Source organism: Pinus tabuliformis, chromosome 2_2, assembly GCF_031772625.1.
Source record: "Pinus tabuliformis cultivar Carrire ecotype Pingquan chromosome 2_2, CPIR1, whole genome shotgun sequence".
NCBI lineage: Eukaryota > Viridiplantae > Streptophyta > Pinopsida > Pinales > Pinaceae > Pinus > Pinus tabuliformis.
In genome coordinates this window covers 457,668,350-457,692,853 of record NC_142300.1, presented here as the reverse complement: position 1 = coordinate 457,692,853, position 24,504 = coordinate 457,668,350, and positions in this window count along the sequence as shown.

The following is a 24,504-nucleotide window of genomic DNA, read 5'->3' as shown; positions in this document are numbered from 1 at the left end:
TATTTTTAACAACCATTGTTGCAATGCTTACAACTCTTACCAATGACCCTGAATGTAATGTATTATATCCATTCTTCCATAATGTTATGTAGAGTTATCCACATTGTAAGAAGCCACCTCAAGTACCACAAGAATAGAATAAACTATGAAATATTTTTTTCATGGAAAGAACAACAAATCATTGTTGTGTGAGATTGTCGTGATAGAGGGCTTAACATTAAGGGTAGAAATGGCAAGACTCAACTCCAAATGATTAACCTTCATATGACAAAGACAAAAACTATCATCAAAACCACTTTCCTCATATTCAAGAGGCAATGACAATGGGTCATCTACACCCAAGCATCAGAGCCATTTTCTACCGAGATATCAAAGAGAGGTGACTTCTATGGATTCACTTGGCAACACATGATCCATTGCATCTACTTCTCCTTAACAATTATTCTAAATCATCATTTAGGAACCAAAGCCATTTTTCCTTCTGAGAGTTTCAGAAGAGGCGACCTCTATGAATTCACGTGATATTGTTTGATCCATTGCATCGACTTCTCAATGATCATCAAGCCTGAACTTGTGTCTGGAGGAGAGTAATGTAGACTAAATAATTTATTTTATTAGTCCCTCCCATGTAAGATTATAGTAGTAGATTTTATTATTAATCATTGTTAATCTAATATTTTCTTATTAATTATTATTGGTTTAATATTGTTTAATAGAAATTATAATATTATTCCAATTTTTGGACATCTATGTGGATAAATGTTTTACATATTTTTAGTGATGATTTTTAGATATAATAACAATATTCATGCCATAATTTTGAAATATTTGTAATATAAATTTTAAAATAATATATGAAAAAGGGGTAATATAGTAATTTATTTCATCATAGTTTGAATGTAGTAAATCCACTCTTAATTTCCAATTTAACTCCCACACTTTAATGAAACTATTAAATTTCATAATAGTAAACTATAAGCTGATAGTGCATTTGCAAAAATATTTTAAAAATTTCCAATTAAACTCTCTTAGAGAAAGGGATTTCCTAGCACCTCTTTTCAATGGTGCTAAGTTATGTCTTTTTTATTTATTAAATTAAATATCTTTTAACATTTTGCGAATGTGTATCTTCCTCATTTTGCATACATTGCATGGATAGTGAAGGAGCAGAGGAATAAACTTTCCTCCGCGCCTTCTCACTTTGCACAATGTATTAACGTTATGGAAATTAACAATAAAACTTAGATCTGTGTGAGTATTGTTTTCTTTGATTATAAAATGAGTGTGTAGCAACCATATGCTAACTTGGTATAAATCACTCGCTATTGTTTCAAATCATGTGTGCACCATATTTATAGACAATGTACATGGTTCCCATAATAATTATTAAAAAATATTTACACTATACATCATAACTATTAACAAAATAAGATAAAACTATATAAGGGTTGACAACCTTGCTATAGGCCATTTTGTCACACATGATAAATAAGCCTCCTAATGGGATCAATTAACATCATATTCCCCCTTATTATTATCTTGCACAAAACCCTAGGCATGCCTCTTTTATTCCCCAAAGTTTATGTCTAAAACTGCATCATCGGAGCCAATTTTAGGACCAATGCTCCGTGATCGCTTGTTGGACAGTGTTCACCTACATGTTACTCCACTTTGGCCTACATTGAACACCTACAAGTTGGTCCCCTTTGCACCTGCGTTGGTTCTAGAAACTTGGGAAAAAGAGAGAAATTTCAGAAGCCTCCTCTTCTAGAATCTTCCAGAATTTGTTACAACCATTTACTTGAGATAACAAAATTTGGATCCTATCCTACCATACTTTGGAGTTTCCATCCCTTATCCTTTGATGCCATCGTCCAATCAAAGGTGGATCTAAAATATTAGATTGGTAATTGGATAAGAACTCCCAACTTACCCCACTCCTTTATATATTTACAACCTTCCATATGCAAGAGGTTTGCTTTTTGAGAATGATTCTACCCTTATTTTGTTGATGTGAGAGGTTTCATTTCATGCATTTAGGGTGACTGGAGGTACACATTGTGACAAGGACAAGTCAGCCTAGAGGAGCTCGTCTACAAGATCAACGTCTATTTATGGTTGTAACTCCTTCCATTTATATTAATGAAAATAGTTCTTTGTTTTCCTATATGTGATGTTGTTATTTAATATATTTAAATACCATTTTGACTTATTGAATAGAATATTTAGATGATACTGCATAGATCTCGTAGTGTCTCGGCTTATGTTATCTTATTGTGCACATTCTAATTTTGGAAATTAGAGATGGCATTGGAGAATTCAAGCTAAAGGGTTGAAGCGTGCGACAAATTCCATGTATGATTCATTCCTTAATATATTTACTTTAAGGAAATCATTGGGTTCCTTGTCTCTCAGTTGTTCTAGGTTAGCCAACAAACCTAGGGGAGGTACTTTTGTTTGCAACCGTAAATCCCACATAATAAATTGGCGACCATTTTAGGGAGGAGTGTATTCCATTGGTGGTTCCTTTTTCCTTTGTGTTTGATTACATCTTTGATAGACCTTTGTTTCTTTACCCAGCCAAGAATATACCTAGGAAGTGATTTCATTGAGTCTCTTTTACAATTTTTGTGTCATAATCCTCTATCCCTGGACCAATTCTCCCCTAGTGCCTTTGACAAAGCATTGCACCTCACATGGGCCCACTATGTACTAGTGTTGTAAAGAACTAGTGCCTTTTTTGCACCAATGTTAGCCCCTATTTTTGTACAAAAATTTCACTTGTTTTTTATTGCCTCTTGCAAAATAATTGTTCATCCTACTTCCAACTGAACTTCCCTAAGTCTTGAGTTCCTTGTGGTCTCTCTAAAGCCTCCGTTTGGTTTTCATTTGTATTTGATTTCCTTTCATAAGGATTTCTTTCACTTTTTATTTTTTCTTATCATTGTGTGTCTTGCAAAATAATTTCCCTTGGTCATTGGTCGCTTGGATGAATTGTTGTTCTAGTCCTCATTCTGAAAAGTGCATTTGAATCAGTGACTAAACATTTGCATCTTAGTTTTCTTCATTTTGAAAATTAAGTGTGTTCAAAAGAGTTTTTTTTGCATTAGCATTTAGGGTTTTGTATGTGCATTGATATAGGAACAATTACATTAAAAGGTAAATTGCATCTTACATCATGTTTGCTACATGTTGTATGATGCATACTGATTTTGTGTTCCCTTCCTTAGCTAGATTTTCATTGAAGGAGAAAGATTTCCATTTTCTCATGTTAGATTTTCATTTTAGGATATTCAGGACCTAGAACTTAATCAAACATAAATAGTAAACTTTGTTGAATCATCCTAAGGATAATTTGTAACATTAACGAAAACACTTAGAGGTCTAGGCTAGAGACATGTTCCAATGTCCTTAAACATAGGAGATGTCATTTTTTTCCAGTGTTGCATCCCAACGGTGAAATCTCATTCCACGTATGTGAGTGTATATGATCGTTCTCCACGTACATTTGGGTATATTGGATGATGTTCTACACATGTAAAGTATATGAGAACGCTCTCATCGAATGGTTACGCATTAGACAACACTACTATGGACTACACTCCCACGTACCGTCAAGTATATTTTGGGAGTCCACTATAGGTTTCTATCCATCCATAAGTAACCCAGTGTTTTTCCTTATATATTGTGATACACCAAACACAACATTCAGGGAGATTTCCTGGATGTATGTTAATTCCTTGGTTTGCGAAGGTGTATATTGAAGTTCACAGTTGCTTGGTAAACCTTTATGCCTAGTTACCCCTTTGTTTTGTTTGTGTCTTTAATTTCTGAAATCAATTAATTGACCACAAAACAACATCCTCCCCATGTAACAACTCCTTAGTGGATCTTAGGTTGAGACTAATGGCAATAGTTCCAGAGTGTACTAATCAAGGGAACCCCTCTGACAAGAATCCTGATCCTTTTCCATCTTTTGAAAATATTGGTGCTTTGTATATGGCAATGTTATCCCTTCCCAGATTTATCATTAGTTTTCTAGTTTGGTTATTTTTGACCCCTATGGTTTCGAATGTCCAAACCACTTCTCAACTGAGTTCTCCTTTGCTTGAAAAACATCAACCTCATGTTGATCCTAAAGTTGACCCTTTTACTTCTTCACCTATTTTTTCTTCATCCCTTTCTTCCTCTTCACCTGGTGCAATTTTTTATTCTAGTAACAAGGAAGCTAAGAAGAAGAAGAAAAGGACAAAGAAGAAGAAGCAAAATAAGCAAGGGGAGAACCAAGCAACCATTTCTATGGATGAAACTAGTATGGGCAAATCTTCCAATCAACCCCATAAAGTCAAACTCCCTTGCATTTTATGTAAGGGTGACCACCTTCTTGGATATTGTCCTAGTATTGCCAATATATTAGAAGTGTGGTCCATAGGCTCATATCAGCCTTCATCATCAACCTCTGGAGATCATGTTGGTGACAAACCATCAACCAGTGAGAATAAGGTACATGGGAAAAAGGGTAAAGTTAAGTTTTCCTACAGGTTATGTGAAGGAAATCATCCAATTCACCTTTTTCCCTATATGGATGAAGCCTCGAAAGTGTTGGAAAACCTTACAGCTTCTCAGCCTCGTCTTTTAGCTAGTTATTGAAAGCTTTCTCCCAATCCTCAACTATTTGATGAAGTGATTGATCAAGATACGAATCCAATCAATCTCACTCCTTCTTAGTGTGAATCCCATGAGTTTGTTTTTGACCAACCATTGGTTCAGAAAATCGTTGACTCGATTCCACCTTCATTTGATCACACCTTTCTTAAAGAGAGTGTAGCTCATATCACTCAAGTTCTTCTCGTTTCTTCAGGTTCTAACAAACTAGGGGATAGTTCTCCCATTTCCACGGCACAGGGGGGGAATCCTCCCATTCCCACAACACTGGACAACATTTTTTCCATCACATAGTACAAGGGGGCATTTCTCCCATTCCCACAACACCCTCTCCAAGTACCATGGTCACTTCCTTTGGTTGGAGTCGATTAGTAGGATATATTCTTCCTCATTACGTTCCCTTCTAGATCATAGTACATGCCTATAATGTGGCTATACATAAAACAATCATATATGAAGACGAATTTGTTAGTATTTTGTCCTCAACTACTTAGAAATATTTAGATTCTACAAAACTTGTTCCCATTACCCAGAATCTATTGGCTTTTAACAAAGGAACCAGTGAATCGTTAGGGATCCTTCCTAAGTTTCCTATTACTTTGGGAGAAAATATTGTCTATATCGATGTGATGGTAGTCCAAGGCCCTTTGTATTTTAATTTACTCCTTGGGGGTGACTATGTTTATGCTATGGGAGCTCTTGTATCTTCACTCTTTCATGTGATGTGTTTCGCACATGAAGGAAGAATCGTGACTATTGACCAACTTTCATTCGTTGGTCCTAATTTGGCTCCTAATCAACATAATTACCTAAATGGTCCTTATATGAAAGTGGTATCTTCCCCACAAAAGGTTAATTATGGGGAAGCCTATCATGTTCACATAAGTACTGATGAATATGAGCCTTTCACTGTCTTCTCAACTTTTGTCATCCTAGATCCAATAATTAATATGGTGAATCATTTACTGGGGGCATTGGAGCTTTCTCTTTCCATTTGATCCTATGATATGTATCCATTCCAGAGAACTTTTCTTCCATCTGATGAGAACCTCTTGAAAGCCATCGTCTCTTAGAGGCCATTATCTAATCCCAGAGAAAAATTCATTTTCTTTTGTCAACCTCATTAAAAAATGAAACAAGGTCCTATGACCATAGTTCTTTTCTTGTGTCAAGCTCATTAAAAAAATGAAACAAGGTCCTACGGGCATAGTTATTTTCCTCTGTCAAGCTCATTAAAAATGAAATGGATCCCCTTCCAATTCAAGTCTTTGGTTAGATCTCATAAATTCCCAATTGAGTATTTCACTTGATAATGTAAATGAACCTTAAGTGAATGAAATGAAGCTTGGGGGGCATGTACCTTAAATTGAGTCATTATGTTGGGGAAATATAAACCTATATCAAGCATAGCTTTCCTCTGTTTCAAGCTTGTGTAAAAATGAAACCAATTTCAAGCATAATTTCCCATGTTTCAAGCTTTTGTAAAAATGAAACCATTTTCATCCTACCTCTCACGATTTCCATTTTTATCAACATGTTTTTTTGAGATGAGCCTTTGTTTTCTCATTCCATTGTCACCATCTTCTTGGTCGATCATATGTTTTCACTTTGTTTTTTACGCTTTTCTGAGGAAGCACTATGACAAGAGGTATTATTAGACAACCTCTTGACCTTTGCATGTTTTGAGCAATTCCATCATGACTAGAACTATTTTCTACCCTTTATACCGTTCATTTCTCTAAGAGGAGTCCTCTTTCATCTCTTTTCAGGCTCCCAAAATATGAAAAAATCGTTAAGCGGTTGTATTTTCAAAGTCGTAAAAGTATTTGAAAATATGTTTACTCAGTATAAGTTTAACCCTTTTCCGGACTGAGATAGAATATCTACAAAAAATGAATACCTTAGTTGAACATGGCTAAGAGGTTCTCTTGAGTATTATTTTCTACCTTATTGGACTTGAGAGACTATCTATGAAAAGGGACATATAGGGTCTTTTTTTTCCTAGTTTTCAAACTCACTAAACATGAAAAAGATGTTGAGTTTTATCTTCAATGGACTCATTAAAACATCAAACAACAATGGGTTTGTCAAACATGACAAGGTCGAACATCTCCTTCTTAGGGTTTGTTAAATATACTTAGAGGGATTCATATGAAGGGTGAACTTACAGATCAAGTATATGTTATCCTCCTCAAGCTTCTTAAAAAATAAAGAGGTGCTGCAAAGTATGGTTAGGGAAATTGGGAAGACAAGGTGTTCCATTTGCTAATAGTAGTGAGTCACTCTTGAACATGACACTCTTCTACTTCATCTTCATGGTTGTTGGGTTGGGTAATATCCTTATATTTTTTTCATCGTACCATTTTTAGAGCCTCCATTTTATTTTTGGGTCAATGCTTCGAACTCCATTTTAGTTTCACGTCTATGTTCAAGAGAAGTCATTCAATGAATACCCGTTACAATAATCCTAAGCCTTCATTCCATTTTTTTCGTTCCTGAGCCAGTTCCATATCAACATTGTTCTGTCTCAATCATGATACCCATTTCATATCATTGATGGGGGATACATCAAATCCCTCCTACGATGGGTCGGTTCCTGTTGACATCGGCACATTATCCAGGATGCTGACTTAGAAATAACCCTTTGCTACCTTGGTTCTTGCATACATCAATGGAAAATTTTCTTGCTTTCGACGACAATTTTACATCAAGTTCCTTTGACTAAAAGACTATGTGTGGTGTTCAACATCAACTCATTTATTCACACCATAAGGATTGTACTATAGTACCTTGAGAGCCATTAACATCATCAATGGGTTATCTCATGTCTGTTAATGGCTTACATCATCAAACGGTAATCAAATGGTTTCTACCATGTCCAAATTCAGTTCATTGATTCACATGGTTATAATCATACGTTGGTTGGTCATGTGAAGGAGATAGAAGATCCTAGATCTAGTTTCATCCATTTGGGCTGCGATTTCAGGAGTTATACAAAGATCACAATGTTTAATGGCCATATTCATACAAAAAGTAATCTAGTGATGGATCCACCAATTATCATCTTTGGACGCGTATTTTGATCATTATACATGTTGTGTTAGCTTATGTGTTGAGTATGGGTATGCCTCACTGGGCAACAAATACGCCATGATGAAAATGTATTGTAATAGATGAAGCTTAGCAATTTTTCTTGATCTCGACTTGTCACAAGGTAAAGCACTTAAGTCATAAGTCATAATTCTTGACTTTGTGCTTTAGGGAGCAATCTGTTATAGGTTTTTTTTTCACACCCAATCAATAGGCCTCCTAATGGGATCAACCAACATCCTATTCCCCCTTGTTATCATCTTGCACAAATCACTAGGCATGCCTCTTTCATTCCTCAAAGTTTCTGTTTGAAACTGCATCATCTGAGCCAGTTTAAATATCAATACTCCCTGGCCTCTTGTTGGACAGTGTTCAGCTACAAGTTTCTCCACTGTGGCCTATGTTGATCACCTACAGGTTGCTCCCCTTTGCAGTTGCGTTGGTTCTAGAAACTTGGGAAAAATAGAGAAATTTTGGAAGGCTCCTCTTCCATAAGCTTCCAGAATTTGTTACAACCATTTACCTCAGATAAAACATTCAGATCCTATCCTACTGTACTTTGGAGTTTCCATCCCTTATTCTTTGATCCCATCCTCCCAACAAATGTGGATCTAGAACCTTAGATTGGTAATTGGATAAGAACTCCCAACTTACCCCACACCTCTATATATTTACCACCTTCCTTATGCAAGAGGTTGCCTTTTGGAGAGTGATTCTACCCTTATGTTGTTGTTGTGAGAGGTTTCATTTCATGCATTTAGGGTGATTGGAGGTACACATTGTGACAAGGAAAGGACAAGTCAGCCTGGAGGAGCTCTTCTATAATTTCAACGTCTATTTATGGTTGTAATTCTTTCCATTTATGTTAATGCAAAGAATTTTATGTTTTTCTATATGTGATTTTTTTTCATATATTTCAATAGCGTGTTGATCTATTGAATAGATTATTTAAATGATACTGTATAGATCTTGTAGTTTCTTAGCTTGTGTTATCTGACTGCGCAGGTTCTAATTATGGAAATCAGAGCTAGAATTAGAGAATTCAAGCTAAAGAAGTAGAGAAGCATGCAACACACTCCAGATAGGCTTCATTATTTCATATATTTACTTTAAGGAAAGCATTGGGTTCCTTGTATCTCTGTTGTTCTAGGTTAGCCACCAAACCTAGGGGAGATACCTTTGTCCACAATCATAAATCCTGCATAACAAACCTCAATAGACTAGAACAAGAAAATAAACAAGAAGCAGATAAGAAATCATTCCAAACATGTGAGTTATTAAATGTGGACTTGGGAAATTTCCTGTAGGTCCTACATTTGATGAGGTTCCCGTAGTGTCCAAACACTTAGCTTCCTCCAGAATCCAGCAGGACTGCAAATCAATTCAGAAAAGCATATATATGATATATAATTCAATGTGCATACATAAAATATATCTTAGATCATCATATATAAACATATAAATTTCTATTCAAAAGACAAGAACATATCACGAACAACACATTATCTTCTTTATTGATAATCAACAATAGGTACAGGAAAGGTACAACCTAATCAAATTCAAAGAATCAACAAAGCCTTCCTCCATATCCATCTAGCCTGAGCCACGAAGAAAACCTCTCTAACATATGCAAGGAGATTTTATAAATATGATGAACATCTCTACAAAGGAAACAAGGGTTTCCATAGAGACTGAGAGTGTAGGAGGCACGGGAAAATCAGACTTGATCTGGGAGAAAAATGGGTATAATGTCAATAGCCCTTCACTTATTTATTTTAGGCCTACCCAAGGTGTGTATATATACCAACTGAAATTAGTTAATTTAGTTGTGTTACAGGCTCTTATAGGTGGGATCTCGAAAAAATCCATGAACCCCACCCAAAAAATAACATATTATTTTATTTTTTCATATTTAAAAAGGTATACATGGGTATGTAGTTATAAAACCTGCGTATGTGCATGCTTGTTAATGGGAAAAGTCACGCATTCAATTTGAAATATTGTTTTTTAATATAAGATCAGGTCTGCATGGGAAAAGGATGCCCAAGGCCATATAAGAGAATGAAGTCTATAGGAGTGTTAAATGATGCTATAACATATGCCCCCTAATATATTAGGTTAGAAGGGGTACATGATGGTCGAAATATACTAAGTATTGAGAGAGGAGTCATCCAAAAAACCGAGAGGAGATCACAAGGTTCCAGCTCATTGAATACCTATGGAAGGAGTCAAAAAGAAAACTCATTTTTGAGGTCGACATATGGATGTTCACAAGTAATAAAGCATGTCTGTTGATCAAATATAAAGTGGATCCAAATGTATACATAAGGGAACAAAATAAGTTGTAGAGTACATAATGGATCATCAGATCATAGCCGCAAAAGAACACTATGGACTTATGCCTCAATATCACATATGGAAGAATATCTGATCAATGATGCAAGAAGATTGTCTAATAAGTGATACTACATAACTAATCCTCATAAAAGTACCAAGTCATAAAGGTGGAATAGTGGTACTGAAAAAGTCGAGTTCCAACATATAGGATGCTGCTGTGAAGGACTGCAACATATAAGGTGGACGATGTCACTCGTAGAAAATTGAAGGAGATGTCAAGTGAACCAAGATACTAGCACAACCTGAGGTATTCATGGACCACATATGGTAAATTTATAGACTATGGAAATAAATGAGTTGAAGTCGACCATGTGAGAAATTGTTTGATTACTGCTCATTGATGTATACTATTAACAAATGCGAGAAAACTCATCAATAATCATAATGCGTGTCAAGGTACCCTAGTACAATATAATAAGTGCAAATAAATGTGTTGAAGTTGAACAAATGAAAGAATCTATCAATCGGGAGAAATTGATGTATTCTCATTGTTGATAGCAAAGGAGTCTTCCACTAATGACTGCAAACCCTAAAGTACTGAAAAGAGGACTCTAGACCTTATTCCCAGAGCAATGAGTTAGACTCGATGGGGAAAGATCTCTCGAAGGAAGGAATTAAGCATCCGACATTAGCCAACACCAGTGTAACCCACAGGCTGATAATTTGGAAGAACTCAAATGAAGAGAGATGAAGTAGCTATTCTGAAGTATATTTCCAGCATACATAAGATGTGGCTAGCACATGATAGAGATACTATGAACAAACCAATAATGAAATTTGACACAGAGGAGAGGAACCCACTAATAGGGTCAAATGGAAACCAAGGTGTTGCACGAATCCAAATCTGTGATAATGTAAGTTGACATCGAACACAAGGGAAAATGCTCAGTAAAAGATCCATGATACCCATTGATGTTCAGCACAAGATGACCTATCAATGATGTAAATAGGGTTAGGGTGTGACTCTAGGTTTACTCTCAGAGAAATTTTTTGAAGTCGATAAGAGAAAACCCACCAGTAAGAATTCAATGGGGACATCCTTAACCAACATGAGTGAAGGAGCAAATAGATGATGTGATATTGAAGATAACTTGACAGGTCGGGTATGGCCGATAGAAATGAGTCAAGAGACACCGCAAATTGGCCAGCAAAAATGAGTCAAGGGACACCGCAATTTGGCTGACATAAATGAGTCAAGAGACACCGAAAAATGGCCAACAACAAGTTTACTTCCCTTGAAAAAAATCACAACTTAATGTGACTTTATTGCAACATAAAATTACATTGTATAAGCTTGCAAATTCAGGAGGCATTAACAAACTCTCCATATGATTGGAAGAGATAACCAATCGGAGGAGGACTAACTCATGAACAAGGTTATGGCTTCCCTAAAGCTAGACTAAGTCTCATCCCAATGGAGGAAAGACTCATTTTAATCTCTTTGTTCAATGGCAACACAACTGACTCTAGCTTCCATCAAATGATGAAGAAACTATCTCATTCCTGCTCTTTTTGGAATATTTGTTTTTTTGTCTTTTCCATATTTAAATCCTAAAAAGGAATAAAAGAATGGCTATAGCACAGAGGAAAGAACGAGTGTCAAGGGAAAGTGCACTATCTCTTGGGACTCGAACAATCCTATGCTCAATGGAAGGAGGCAGGTGCTAGTCATCGACACTCGGGGGAATGTCCTTTCCATGGAAAAATAGGTGTCAAGTTGCAAAGGCTAATGAATGCATGGTTTGAACTTGCAAATTTTCATGGCCAAAAGTGGCTTACACACGACACCAAATGAAGTCAGCATAAGGCCAAAAGAGGTACAAGTAGTCAAAATACAATGTAGTAGTACAACTAAACACATGGGAGCCTCTAAGGTATAATACCATAAAATAGCGAAGAAGAAGAAGATTGAGGCTTCAACCAAAAGTCATGGTGGGACTAAAGAGGAATCCCGAGCCTAAGAACAAAAGTTTAGCATGGGTGCCAAGTGATAACAAGGTATTATATAGGACATCCATGATAAGGTAGGATCTACCACACAAGTTATGAGACTTCTAATCCGTGAGAAGGTTCCTTGGAATAGATTGGTGGGGTCGATCCTAAGGCCAAAATGGAAAAGGAAACCGACAATTCACAATGCAGGTGGAGAACCCAACGAATATGCCAGTTTCAAGAACAAATACTTTTAGTTGCGTACCAACCATGAAAAATACCAAAAAGAGAAGTCTTCAAAGTACTGTAGACATAATTGGGAACACTGGACAAGAAGTTAATACATCTGATATATAAACATTAGATAAAACTTTGTGTCATAGAATACAAAACTTGAAAATGCATACCTTGTATGTACAATAGGGTACATGGAACCACAACCTTGCAACTTACGTACAATAGTTCTTTAGGACAAGCCCCTTGTGAGACTCAAGCCAAGGAATCCTTTGGTAGCTAAAACTCATAGCTTCAAAAAGTTCCTCCTGTGAATGCAACTCAACATCAAGGAAATATTGAGAACCTGAAGGATAAAAAGAGGGAAGTGAGGGGGGCCATGCCGCTATAGGATAAATCACTCAATCAACTGCCAAGATCAAGTCTTGAGAAGGAAAATAATAGTTAAAATTATCCTTCTCTAACGCAATTGAGCATTGAGGATATGATTCCACATAGTTCACACATGGCGAGGTAGAGTCTACTTGAACACTTGGAACATACCAAAGGGTATTCTAAACTAATTTCAAATTAGGATGGTGATTATTAGATGCAAGTTGATCAATAGTGACAATACTTCCATTATGAGGAAAATACATCACTCGAAAGAGTGAAGACACCACAACATTCATAGAATAGACATAATCACACCCAAGTAGAATATTAAAGTCTAAAGGGAGATCAACCACCACCATATCGATTAAGATAGTCTTCCCACCTAAAGTAATAGGCAATTGAGGAACAATACCTATAGATTCACCAAATCTTCTATCATATGCTAACGACTGACTATCAACTGCCAAAATATTTAGAGAACCAAAATATTTCAAAATTGAGGAGGATATAATACTTGTAGAGGATCCTTCATCTATCATACATCAATAGACATTTTTGGAATTAACTCTAACCTATATTTGGAATGGTGCAACATAAGGAATATGAGGCTCAACAAGATTATCCCAATCATAGGAAACACTCCTAGAACTTGGAGGGGATGCACTTGAAGAGACTGGGATGACCCCCTAGACTAGAAGACTATGAAATAGAAATCAAGAAGGCTCCATTGTTAGGAACTTCACCCCCCAAAAGAAGAGTGGGATCAGTCAAAGATTGCACTGACTCGATCACTTCAAAAACCATTGTTTGAGTATATTTTTGAGAAACCATAAAAGGTTCAGGAGTAGAAGAACCTACAGACTCAGACCACAACCTTTGTACCACAGAAATCTCATGGCACAAACGAGTAAGATGGTATCCCTTACATATCTTACAAGGAAACTTTGTTTTAAATATTCTACGCTTAGGTTTATGTGCAACATCCATTCGCTCAACATGACTAGTAGTGGTTGGTGGAGAGTCTCCAACATGACTTGCAGAGGTTAGTGACTCATTCTTGAGAGAGATAGGACTTGTGCACCCAATCCTACTCACAGAAGCAGGTGAGTCAACAGAAATATTACTCACAAAGGCAGGTGACCCATTGCTAGTATGACTTGCAGTGACTAAATTTATGCCCCCAACATGACTTGTGGTGGTTGAAGGCTCATTTCCAACATGACTAGTAGAGGTTGGTGATGATTCATGGAGCAAACTATTCTTCTTCTTATTATTCCTATTTCTCTTATTTTTAGATTTCTTATTACAAGATGGAGGACAAAGAGGAAGCCTATATTTATCTTGTGAAGAAGATGAACATTTGATGCCCTTGAAATAAGGCATTCATTTGAGAAGCTTCAAGAACATTTGGAATATTCGAAGTGGACCACTGCCAAACTGGTCGTCCAAAATTCAATCCAGGAATATTCAAAGTGGCCATCAAGGGGGTACCAACGTTTCCAAATAAAGGAAAATTGCAATGATCCCCTTTTCGAGGGGTCCCTTTGCTGGCTTTCGCATGAATATTGGCCATACCCAACTTATACGTAGATCCTTCCCTTACGGGATTGTTGAAATGAATTTTCAGGGAAGAGAGATGTACAACCAAACCTTTTCCATTAAGGAGGAAACTCCACAATTTCAATAGAAAGATCAAAATCCTTTCAAGACTAGTGAAGTGGTTGGTTATTCACTTAGAATCAAAGGTCCAAAATTAACTAGACAAATCCACCTAAAGCTAACTAAATACAAAGAGCAACGAGCACTCCACTATACAGTCCTAAAGATATAACCAAGCAAGCAACTTCCAAGTATTTCCTCTCCGGGTAGTTAGGACTGGACACCAAAATACAAGAAAGCAACATAAAGGACCTCCTAAAGGTAGTTTGGGATGATAAGGACCTATTCATACCAGATAAGGTATCACAAGCATTTACACTAATCTCCAGATAATAGCCTTTGCCGGTTCAAGTACCCAAGCTTCATAAGGGCACCCTCCAGAAGTACTCTAAAAGTGATGCAACGTATGCCTCAGGTACCATGGGCATCCCCCCCCCCCCCCCCACAGTCTCATGTGTGGTCCCTAGGAAAGGAAACTAGGGTCACAAGTTCATGATCAAAAGCCAGGAGGAGGAGTCGTGGGCATGTGATCCAACAAGTAGAAGAGGGGGTATCTCTTTTCCCTTATCATCACACGTCCTTGTGCTTAACTCATGTGTTAGAAGAGTTTTCCTGGACAAATTAATGAGACTGGATTTCCACTCTTTAATAAACTTCTATACTTTTAGTTCAAGTGGCCTTGGAGATTTTACTCTCCACACACCTATTCCAAGGCCCTAATGTCCTAGACTAGTTGATGTCTCTATGACAAAAATAAAAAGTCTAGTTCATTTAAATTAAGTGCTTATTTTAATTGGTTGTTATTAGGACATAGGGAAATGGAAGTAAAATTGATGGTATTATGACGCAAAAGAAACCAATAGAAAACCGAAGCTACATGAAAATGAAACTAATTTTCTTCAAAGAAAAATGATTTCTACAAAGGTTCTATGAGGGACTTAATAAAGAATTTTTTATTTTATTTTCACTCAAACATTTAAAAACTATCAAAAGAATAAATAATGTCTATAATACATCTTACCAAATGCACACTGGTATGCAGATGCAAGATTCGAAAAGAGACTTAAAGGTAAACTAACATGATCACAAATGTAAGGGAAAACTCTATCAGCAAAGAGAATCCAATCCCAAGATAAAGAGAACTCCTCAAAGAAAAAAGGAATTTTAACCTTATAATAGGAATTCACACATTTTCTAGAACCCAAAATATTACAAAACCAAGAAACAAAAACAACAAAGAAAATGCTTTTTTTTTTTTTGAAAAAGATTTAAAGACTGCAAATTTCATAAACTAAAAGTGAGTATCAAATTCAAGACCAACAACAACAAACAGACTCAAATCCGACTATTCATTAATGATCCCAACTATTAAAATACTAATGTGAATAAGAGACTAAAACGTCTTGAGTGATTTGGTGAGGAAGATACAAGGAATTTTGGAAATGAGAAATATTTTAGAGAACTGAAATCTCTCGTTTACCAAGAATTGCAAACACTTTTCTCAAACAAGATATGAATAGAAAAAACAAGCCAACTTGCAGAATGTAAAAGAAGCATAAAGAAAACTAGGTTATAACCAAGTTAGAAGAGAAACTAATTGTCCCAACAGCACAGAACAGTGAAACACTTCCCAAAGAAAGTTTGAAACCCAACTTTAAGTATGAAAAACTTAAAAAATTACAAACCCTAGGTTGAAATAGGATTCTCACCAAAGAGATGGAATAAAAATCGGCAACAACTGATAAAAAGATGATTTCAAGCCACATTCAAATAAGAAATACACAGGAAAACATGGCCAAACCCACAACAAAAGACAGTAATGGAAAAAATTTCAGTTTTTTTAATCTGTACGTGACTATGTAACACCATATATGTGTATGTACATGACTAATTCTGAAGAAATTACATATACACATCTTCCTTAGGAATAAAATTCATATCTACACTTCTATATGCAACAAAAATAATGTATAAATGGAAAATTAGGGGAAAATAAAAATATAGTCCTAATCCAAGAGATCAAGTTGATTGACCAGATTTCCTAAGAGTCCAGAAGGCTAGAAAATTTTAAAAAAAGCAGACAAAAACGCAAATCAAATAATTACAACCCTTCTAGGAAATACTTGATGGTATTCGCTAGTGGAGTCTCTAATTCTGTTGGCAAAAAAAGTTCCCAAAGGTAAGGGTTGAGAACCTCAACAGAGGAGAATAATAAAATAAAAATAAAAGCATTCAAGAAAGCATGCTAAACATGTGAATTATTAAATTTGGACTTGGAATCTTACCCAGAAGTCCTATGTTTGATGATTTTCACGTAGGGTCCAAACCCTATGCTTCCTCTAGAATCGAGTAGGACTGCAAATCAATTCAGAAAAGCAAATACATGATATATAATTCAATGTCCATACATAAAAGATATTTTAGATCATCAAATATAAACATATAAATTGATATTCATAAGACAATAACATATCAGGAACAAGGCATGAGCTTCTCTATTGATACTCAACAATAGCTAGATGAAAGGTACAACCTGATCCAATCTAAAGCACCAACAAAGCCTTTCTCCGGATCCCTCAAGCCTGAGCCACGAAGACAACCTCTCTAACAAATGCAAGGAGATGCTATAAAGATGACGAACATGTCTGCAAAGGAAACAAGGGTTTCCATAGAGACATGAAATGCAGGAGATATGGGAAAATTAGACTTGATCTGGGAGCAAAATGGGTATAATGTCGATAGCCCTTCTTTTATTCCTTTTAGGCCTACCCAAGGTGTGTATATATACCACGTGAAATTAGTTAATTCAGTTGTTCTACAAGCTCCCGTAGATGCGCTCCAAGTAAAACCCATGAACCCCGCCTAAAAAATAGCATATTATTTTAGTTTTTTATATTTAAAAAGGTACACACTGTTATGCAGTTAATGAACTCGCATATGTACGTGATTTTGAATGGGCAGAGTCGTGTATGGAATTTGAAATATTTTTTTTTAATATAGGATCAAGTCTGCATGGGAAAGGTCACTCAAGGCCATACAAGAGCATCAAGTCTACAAGAGTGCTAAATGATGCTATAAAACTACTCTCAACATTGTGAAAAATAAAATGCACCTCGAACATTAGAGAACACAATAAATCGATATACCATAAGTAAACACATGTCAAGTTTTATTATTAATCTCCATAATGTTGATAGATTATGCATAGTGCGCAGGTGCAGAGGAATTTTTCTTCCTCCTCACTACACACAATTCATCAACATTATGGAGATTAACAACACAACTTAGATTACTATGACCATTGTTTTCTTTAAGTGTAAATGAATTCATATCAACTATATTCTACCTTGGTATAAATCACGCACTTATCTCAAATCACGTGTGAAAAATTTCAACTTTATATATAATGTACGTAGCATATAAACATTGTTATAAATAAGTTGTCATTGATGGAAAATTTATAAGAAAGGAAAAGACCGTTGCAAGAATATTCATAAAGGAACAAATACTTGGAGAAATTTTTAGTTCAAAAGATTAGCTCAAATATGCTTGGAAAGTGCTCATATGGATAGAGCTTGGAAAATATTTTCCAATGGTATGCTGAATTCTGGAAAAGGCTTCCTAGATCAAAATTTATTACAGGTCAAAGTTCAAGACTTAAAGAGGTGAAAAGATTCAACCAGCCAAGCTTTCAAGTCAACAAGGTTCAAAGTTAGGCTTGGATATGCCTTGAAGCCTGACATAGTCTTACCTCGCAATGCCCTGATCCCCAACCTATTCAGTCCTTCGACCCAATCAAGAGTCGAGCTACCACAAAAGGAAATAAGCTTTGACCCCTAACCCTCGACCATGTTGGACCTAGTCAAGCCTTCAACATAATCGAAAGTCAGGAGCAAGTGTAGGTATACAGAAAAATAAAGAAGCAGATCCCCAATCCATTCTTCCTCTTCAAATTTTATAAAGGAATTTGATGAAAAACAGAGGTCCGAGACCCCTCTTCCATCATACAATTTGACAACATGACACTGACTATAAGAAGACACAATGCATGATTATATGCGCTAACAGAGGCGACATGGATACATCAGTGGAGAACAATGGAATGATGAAGTCAAGATGATGTGGCACCTATGAGGTTGTGACACATTGCATGTTGATTTGGAATTTTCAGGTGTCCAAGTGGGCCAAATTCTGGTGCAACATGTGACCACTAAGGAGACACCATGTGGCATGGATGACATAAGGATGACATCAGCAAGGTGATGTGGTAGAACCTCAAAATTAGGGTCAGCGGTTATGTTTGATGAAGCTTTCTTATGAATTTGTTTTTGGTAAAAATCAAAAGAATTTGGTCCTAGGTTGAGATTGTGTGATAGTCGAGCCTCTAGGCTAGTCGGGGACAAATGCTAGTAAAACTCTGGTCGACCTCCGACCTCGAAACTCCCAACCTACATTGAAATTCATGGTCATTAATTAGTTATGTGCTCTTTTCTTTTTTGTTTTAATGAATTTTTCTTAAGTCAGGTCCTAGTGCAGTGAATGGAGAATGAAACTTGCAAAACCCCAACCTATTTTAGCCCCTGACCTCATTACAGCTAGGTCACAACCCGCAGTTTTATCATAATTAGGGTTAATGTATAGGTGTCAACGCAATTAAGCAACAACGAAGGAAATTTGACATTTTGTGCCAGATTTAATGAAATCCACCAAAACAAGAATTGCACTAAACTATAAATAGTGGCATGGACGAATTAGCAACAAAATTAGTGGCATGGATAGAATTAGAGACATTTAGAAAATCGGCCAAACTTTGCAGTCAACCAAATTTATAAAAGTCCTCCTAAAACCTGTACAATTCCAGAATTGCAAATTTGGATAGTTTAACAAAACAATTCTCACAAAGACAATAGATTAAAGATTGAAAATTCTAAGACCACATTTAGAAGACTTGAATGAAGTGGGAGATGAGAAAAAATATGAACTCATGCAAGCTAAAGAGTTGAACTTAACTAGAAGTTCAAAAACAAAAAATATTAGCTCAATTTATTTATAAGCATAATCAAATTTGCAAGATGAGATAAGTAAAGATGAGTAAATATGTGTTCATAAGTTAATGTTATGGTTGATTGATCAATGATAAATATTGTTGAAGGTAATTTTATGGTGTTTGGGGTGAGTGATTAACATAATGAATTAATTTGTTTTAAGAAAGATAGTGGCCATCATGGTTTGATTTAGAATATGAAATGAAAGATGAATCAAGGACAATAGAGGAAATTTCAGCCTAAAAGTATTGATGAAATTTTCATGTTATTCCCATGACATAATATGTAAACCAATAAAATTCCTTTAAATTTAAAAAGAGGTACGTGTAAATATTTTGGACAGACAAGAAGAAAAACTATTTTTTTTTTAATTGTTTTTTTGACAAATCTCCTTAAAGGCTTACAAAAATTTCAAATGTAGACAATCATTGGATGCGGAATTAAATTCCACATCCAACGAGTAATCATTATGCATACTTTTGAGAAGACTTACATTGATAAAAATTGAAGATACATTAAAAGATACATTGAATAACATACATTTTATGCATAATGTGTACTCGTTGGATGTAGAATTTAATTATGTATCCAACGAGTGTCTACACTTGAAATTTGAGCAAACCTATAAGGAGATAAACCAAAAATAAAATAAAATAAAATAATATTTTTTTATTATTTTCCCTCCAAAATGTATCTCTTATTTTATTATTTCAACCATTATTTTATTATTTTTCCTTAAGAGACCATTTTTAGGATGAAATTTCCTCTAATGGGTTAAGCAAGTGGTAGCTTGTATATCTGGGGTTGTAGCTCCTTCCAGTAGTGGAAGGTAAACAATTAGGGATTATAGCTCCTTTCAGTAATAGTTGATAAATTAGTGGTTGTAGCTCCTTTCATTAGTAGCTAATAAATCATAGGTTGTAGCTCCTTTCAGCAGTAGCTTATAAACTAGGGATTAGTAGCTTCCTTTTTGTTGTAGATAGAGAACTTTGTAATGAACAAGTAGAAAGTAATCTTTGTGAAAGTAATTGAAGGGAATTTTGAAGAATCTATGTGTGTTACTTTTACTTATTATGTTGGTTCTTGTGATGCTCACATGAATTGTTGTTAAAGTGTTTATTGGTGTCCTTATATTCTTTACAAGTGAAATAAATTTCACAAATTCCCACAATACTAATTCACACCCCTCCTCTCAGTATTGTTCTGGCTTATAACTATTGGTATTAGAGAAACCAAGTTACTTTACGATCAATTTAATAGTTGGAATAAAGATCAAAGACCATGGCAAAATAGGAAGGAGGATACACCAATAGGGCACCAATGTTCAATGGAACAAGCCATGTGTTTTGGAAAGTCATGATGAAATCCTATATTCAATCCCTTAGTGATGATGTATGGTGTGCATTGGAAGAAGAATATCAAAAGCCTCAAACCCTGATTACTAGAGATTAGAAGATGGATTTTACAAGTAATGCTAAAGCTATGAATGCTCTACTAGCTAGCCTACCTAAATCAAAACTATTGAAGGTCATGGATTGCACTAGTGCAAAACCTATTTGAGATAAGATGAGTAGTTGCTATGAGGGTAAGAACAAGGTAAAGCAAGCCAAGCTTCAAGGTTTTATAATGCAATTTGAGTCTTTGAAGATGCAATATGATGAAGATATTATTAAATAATTTCTTAGATTTGATGAGGTTGTGAATACTATAAGAGGTCTTTATGAAGAGTTGAAAGAGCCTATAATAGTTCAAAAGTTGTTGAGATCTCTCCTTGAGAGATTTCATCCGAAATTTGTATCCATTGAGGAGATGACAGATGTGAAAAATATCACTTGTGACCAACTACTTGGCATTCTTACCTCCTATGAGATGAGAATTTCCAATGGCAAACCAACAATAAATGATTAAGCCTTTAAAGCATATAAGAAGCCCAAGGAATAACATAATGGTTCATGTTGTGAATCAAATGAAAATAAAGCTATATTTGTGAGGAAGTTCAAGATAGGCTCAGGGAAGTACAAAGCTAATCTACCTTTCAAGTGCTTTAACTATGGTAAAGTACGTCACTATGCTCGCAAGTTTCCAGAAAAGAAGAGGAATGAATATAACCCTAAAGAGATGTTTAGAAAAGTGAAAAAGGATAAAAATAAGGCTAACAAGAAAAGATTCAACACCCAAGATGCTAACTCCTTTGAAAGTGAATTAACAAAATCATTAGATGAGGATAAAGATTTTGAAAGCTCAAAGGAACTGATGCTCATGGCCATAGACAATATGGAGGTAGAGATTGTTGATTTTGATGGAGAAGAGGTTGAAGTTGACATAGAAGGAGAGTTGGTCAGTGCTCTTAAAGAGATTTAGAGGCTGAGACATAAAAATAAAATTCAAAATGAATCCCCGATCAAAGACAAAGCCAAATCTATAGAACCTCTGCTCCTGCAAATTAAAGAAGGTAAGAAGATTTAAGAAATTCTAAATCATCTGTTGAGTAAGAAAGATAAAGTATGTGAAAGGCTTGAAGAAGAATTTTTTTTTCTAAGGAAAGAGCTTGAAAAAGCTAAAAGTCAATTAAAGTTTAATAAGAAATTTGGACAAGGCACTGAAAGCTTAAATGAGTTGCTTGATGCGCAAAAGATATCAAATAACATAGCAGGTCTTTTTTTAGGCCATGTCAAGTTCAAGATTTGGTTTGAAGGGAAAGAAAACTATTATTTTTGTGCAAGCAGTAAAAATTAAACAATACAGTAGCTAAAATTGACTCAATAGCTAAGAGAAAAATGGAGCACGCTCTCAAATATTCAACCAAAGACAAATCGGGTGTTGCAAAATATGAGTAATACAATTGTACAAAATTCAAATAACATAGGAGGGGCGGATCGAATTTCACAGAGAATAGCTCAACCAACCTTTACCAAACAATTTTCTCCTTGGTATGAAGACATCTTTCCAGGCTAAATTATGGGCAAAAAGCAACAAATTGCATAGTGAACTTGTCATTTAGATAGATCAAAAGCTCGAAGCATACACCCCTCAATCAGTGTCTATTGGCCCCTATCACCACTCGAGATCTCAGCTTTATGATATGGAGCGCTTCAAGGAGGCAATTGCTCGTAGATTTCATAAAAGAATCAACGGACACGAGTTTGAGTTTGTTGTTGTGGAAGAATTTAAGAAGCATGATTGGGAAATACAGAGCTGCTATCACAACTTCATTGATTATGAGGAAGAAATCTTGGCGTGGATTATGGCTCCCAATGACGTCTTTCTTCTCTAGTGTTACAGTTTTACGTGAAACATGCTGACAAAAGCTAGGATTTCAGCATCAAGGAGCTGGGAAGAGCCTTACATGCTACTGGAACTGGGTCTACCCATCGCTCTTTTTTCAGAGATACCAGTATAGAAATCTTGGCATAGATTATGGGTTCCACCCATCGCTCTATTTTCAAAGATACCAGTATAGAAATCTTGGCATAGATTATGGCTCCCAATGACGTCTTTCTTCTCGAGTGTTACAGTTTTACGTGAAACACGCTCACAAAAGCTAGGATTTCGGCATCAAGGAGCTGGGAAGAGCCTTGCATGCTACTGGAACTAGGTCTACCCATCGCTCTGTTTTCAGAGATATCAGTATAGATCCATCTTAAATATACATGAGACTAGAGGGATCTAATTTCTTCAAGTGCAATTTTTTTAGAGTGCATATTATTTAAATGTTTTGTATGGTTATTTAAATTTTTTTATTTTTAGATTTTTAAAAAAATTTATTTTAGCTGACATGAGCAAAATTTCAACTTTGATGATGCACTGAGTTGTAGAATGAACATCTCCACTCAATCATGATCTTGGAAAATCAATTACCCTTTTTCTTTTTTTTTTCAAAATCTTTTTGAGTTGCAATTGGGTTCTAAAGCAAGGGATAGGAAAGGTTGTCCAGCCTGGTCAGGCTTTTATGCCAAGAATTATAGCCTTTTACCTTTGTCACCACGTGGCATCTTGATCTGGTTCTGATGTGGCTGCTCAATATTAATGTAACTGCTAAATAATTCGTGTGAACATCAGCCCTGGAATTTGCAATTTGACACGTGGTACGTATTTTCGTTTTCAAAAAGTTGTTGACGGCACGTTTTAGATTTGGATCTTATAAGATCAACTTCAATTCAAATGAACAACCGTCAATTTGGATGCATTTCTTTAATATGCTTTTTTCCCCGGAAATAATGGAAAACCCATCATATTTATATATTATTTACTTTCATATTTATAATTTTTTTATTTCAATTAAATAGATTTAAATTGGAAAATTTTGGATTTTTTTTAAAGAAAAAAAATAAGATTTAATCTCTTATACATATAGATGGTGCATCTTGCTTTCAATTTATAGATACACAATGACCATATTGAAGTGTTCAGCTCCTTCCTCTCTCTTCATGTCGAGCAGGCTCCTTGTATGGAAAACTGAAAAACATAACGACGGCTTCACGCTCGTATTGATTTTGAGTTTGGCCCACGCACTATTTTTGGTTGGCACAGATCTTATAAAATCTGATCAATTGCTGTTTTTGACCTAGCTAAAACTCGTTTTTAGGAGGTCGCAGTATCCATTTAGCTAGGTCCAGAAATATAGTTATCATTTTGCCCAATCAAAATTTTAATTTTAATGATTAATTTTTTTGTTATATTGTTATTTAATTAAAAAAATTAATCTTTTAAATTTAAGATTTTAGTTTAATTTAATATAAAAAAGAGAATATTTAAATTTGTTATCACGGTAAGATTTTATATTTATTTTTAAAATTGTAGTTTAATTAAATATAAAAAGTGTAATATTTAAATTTATTATGAACATAATTTTTATTTAAAGTATTTTAAATTTACCATTTTTAACATTTTCGATTTCAGATATTTATTTCTGATATTTTAATTTAATTAATAATATCTCTAAATTTTATATTTATATATATTTTGAAAATGTAGTTTAATATACTTCAAAAATAGAGTCATCAGATTTAGATATATTAAATAATTCTGATCTATTTGTACTTTTTTTTAAATCCAATTATTTTAACAATCATATTTTAATATTTAAAATATAAATTAAAGTGCATGG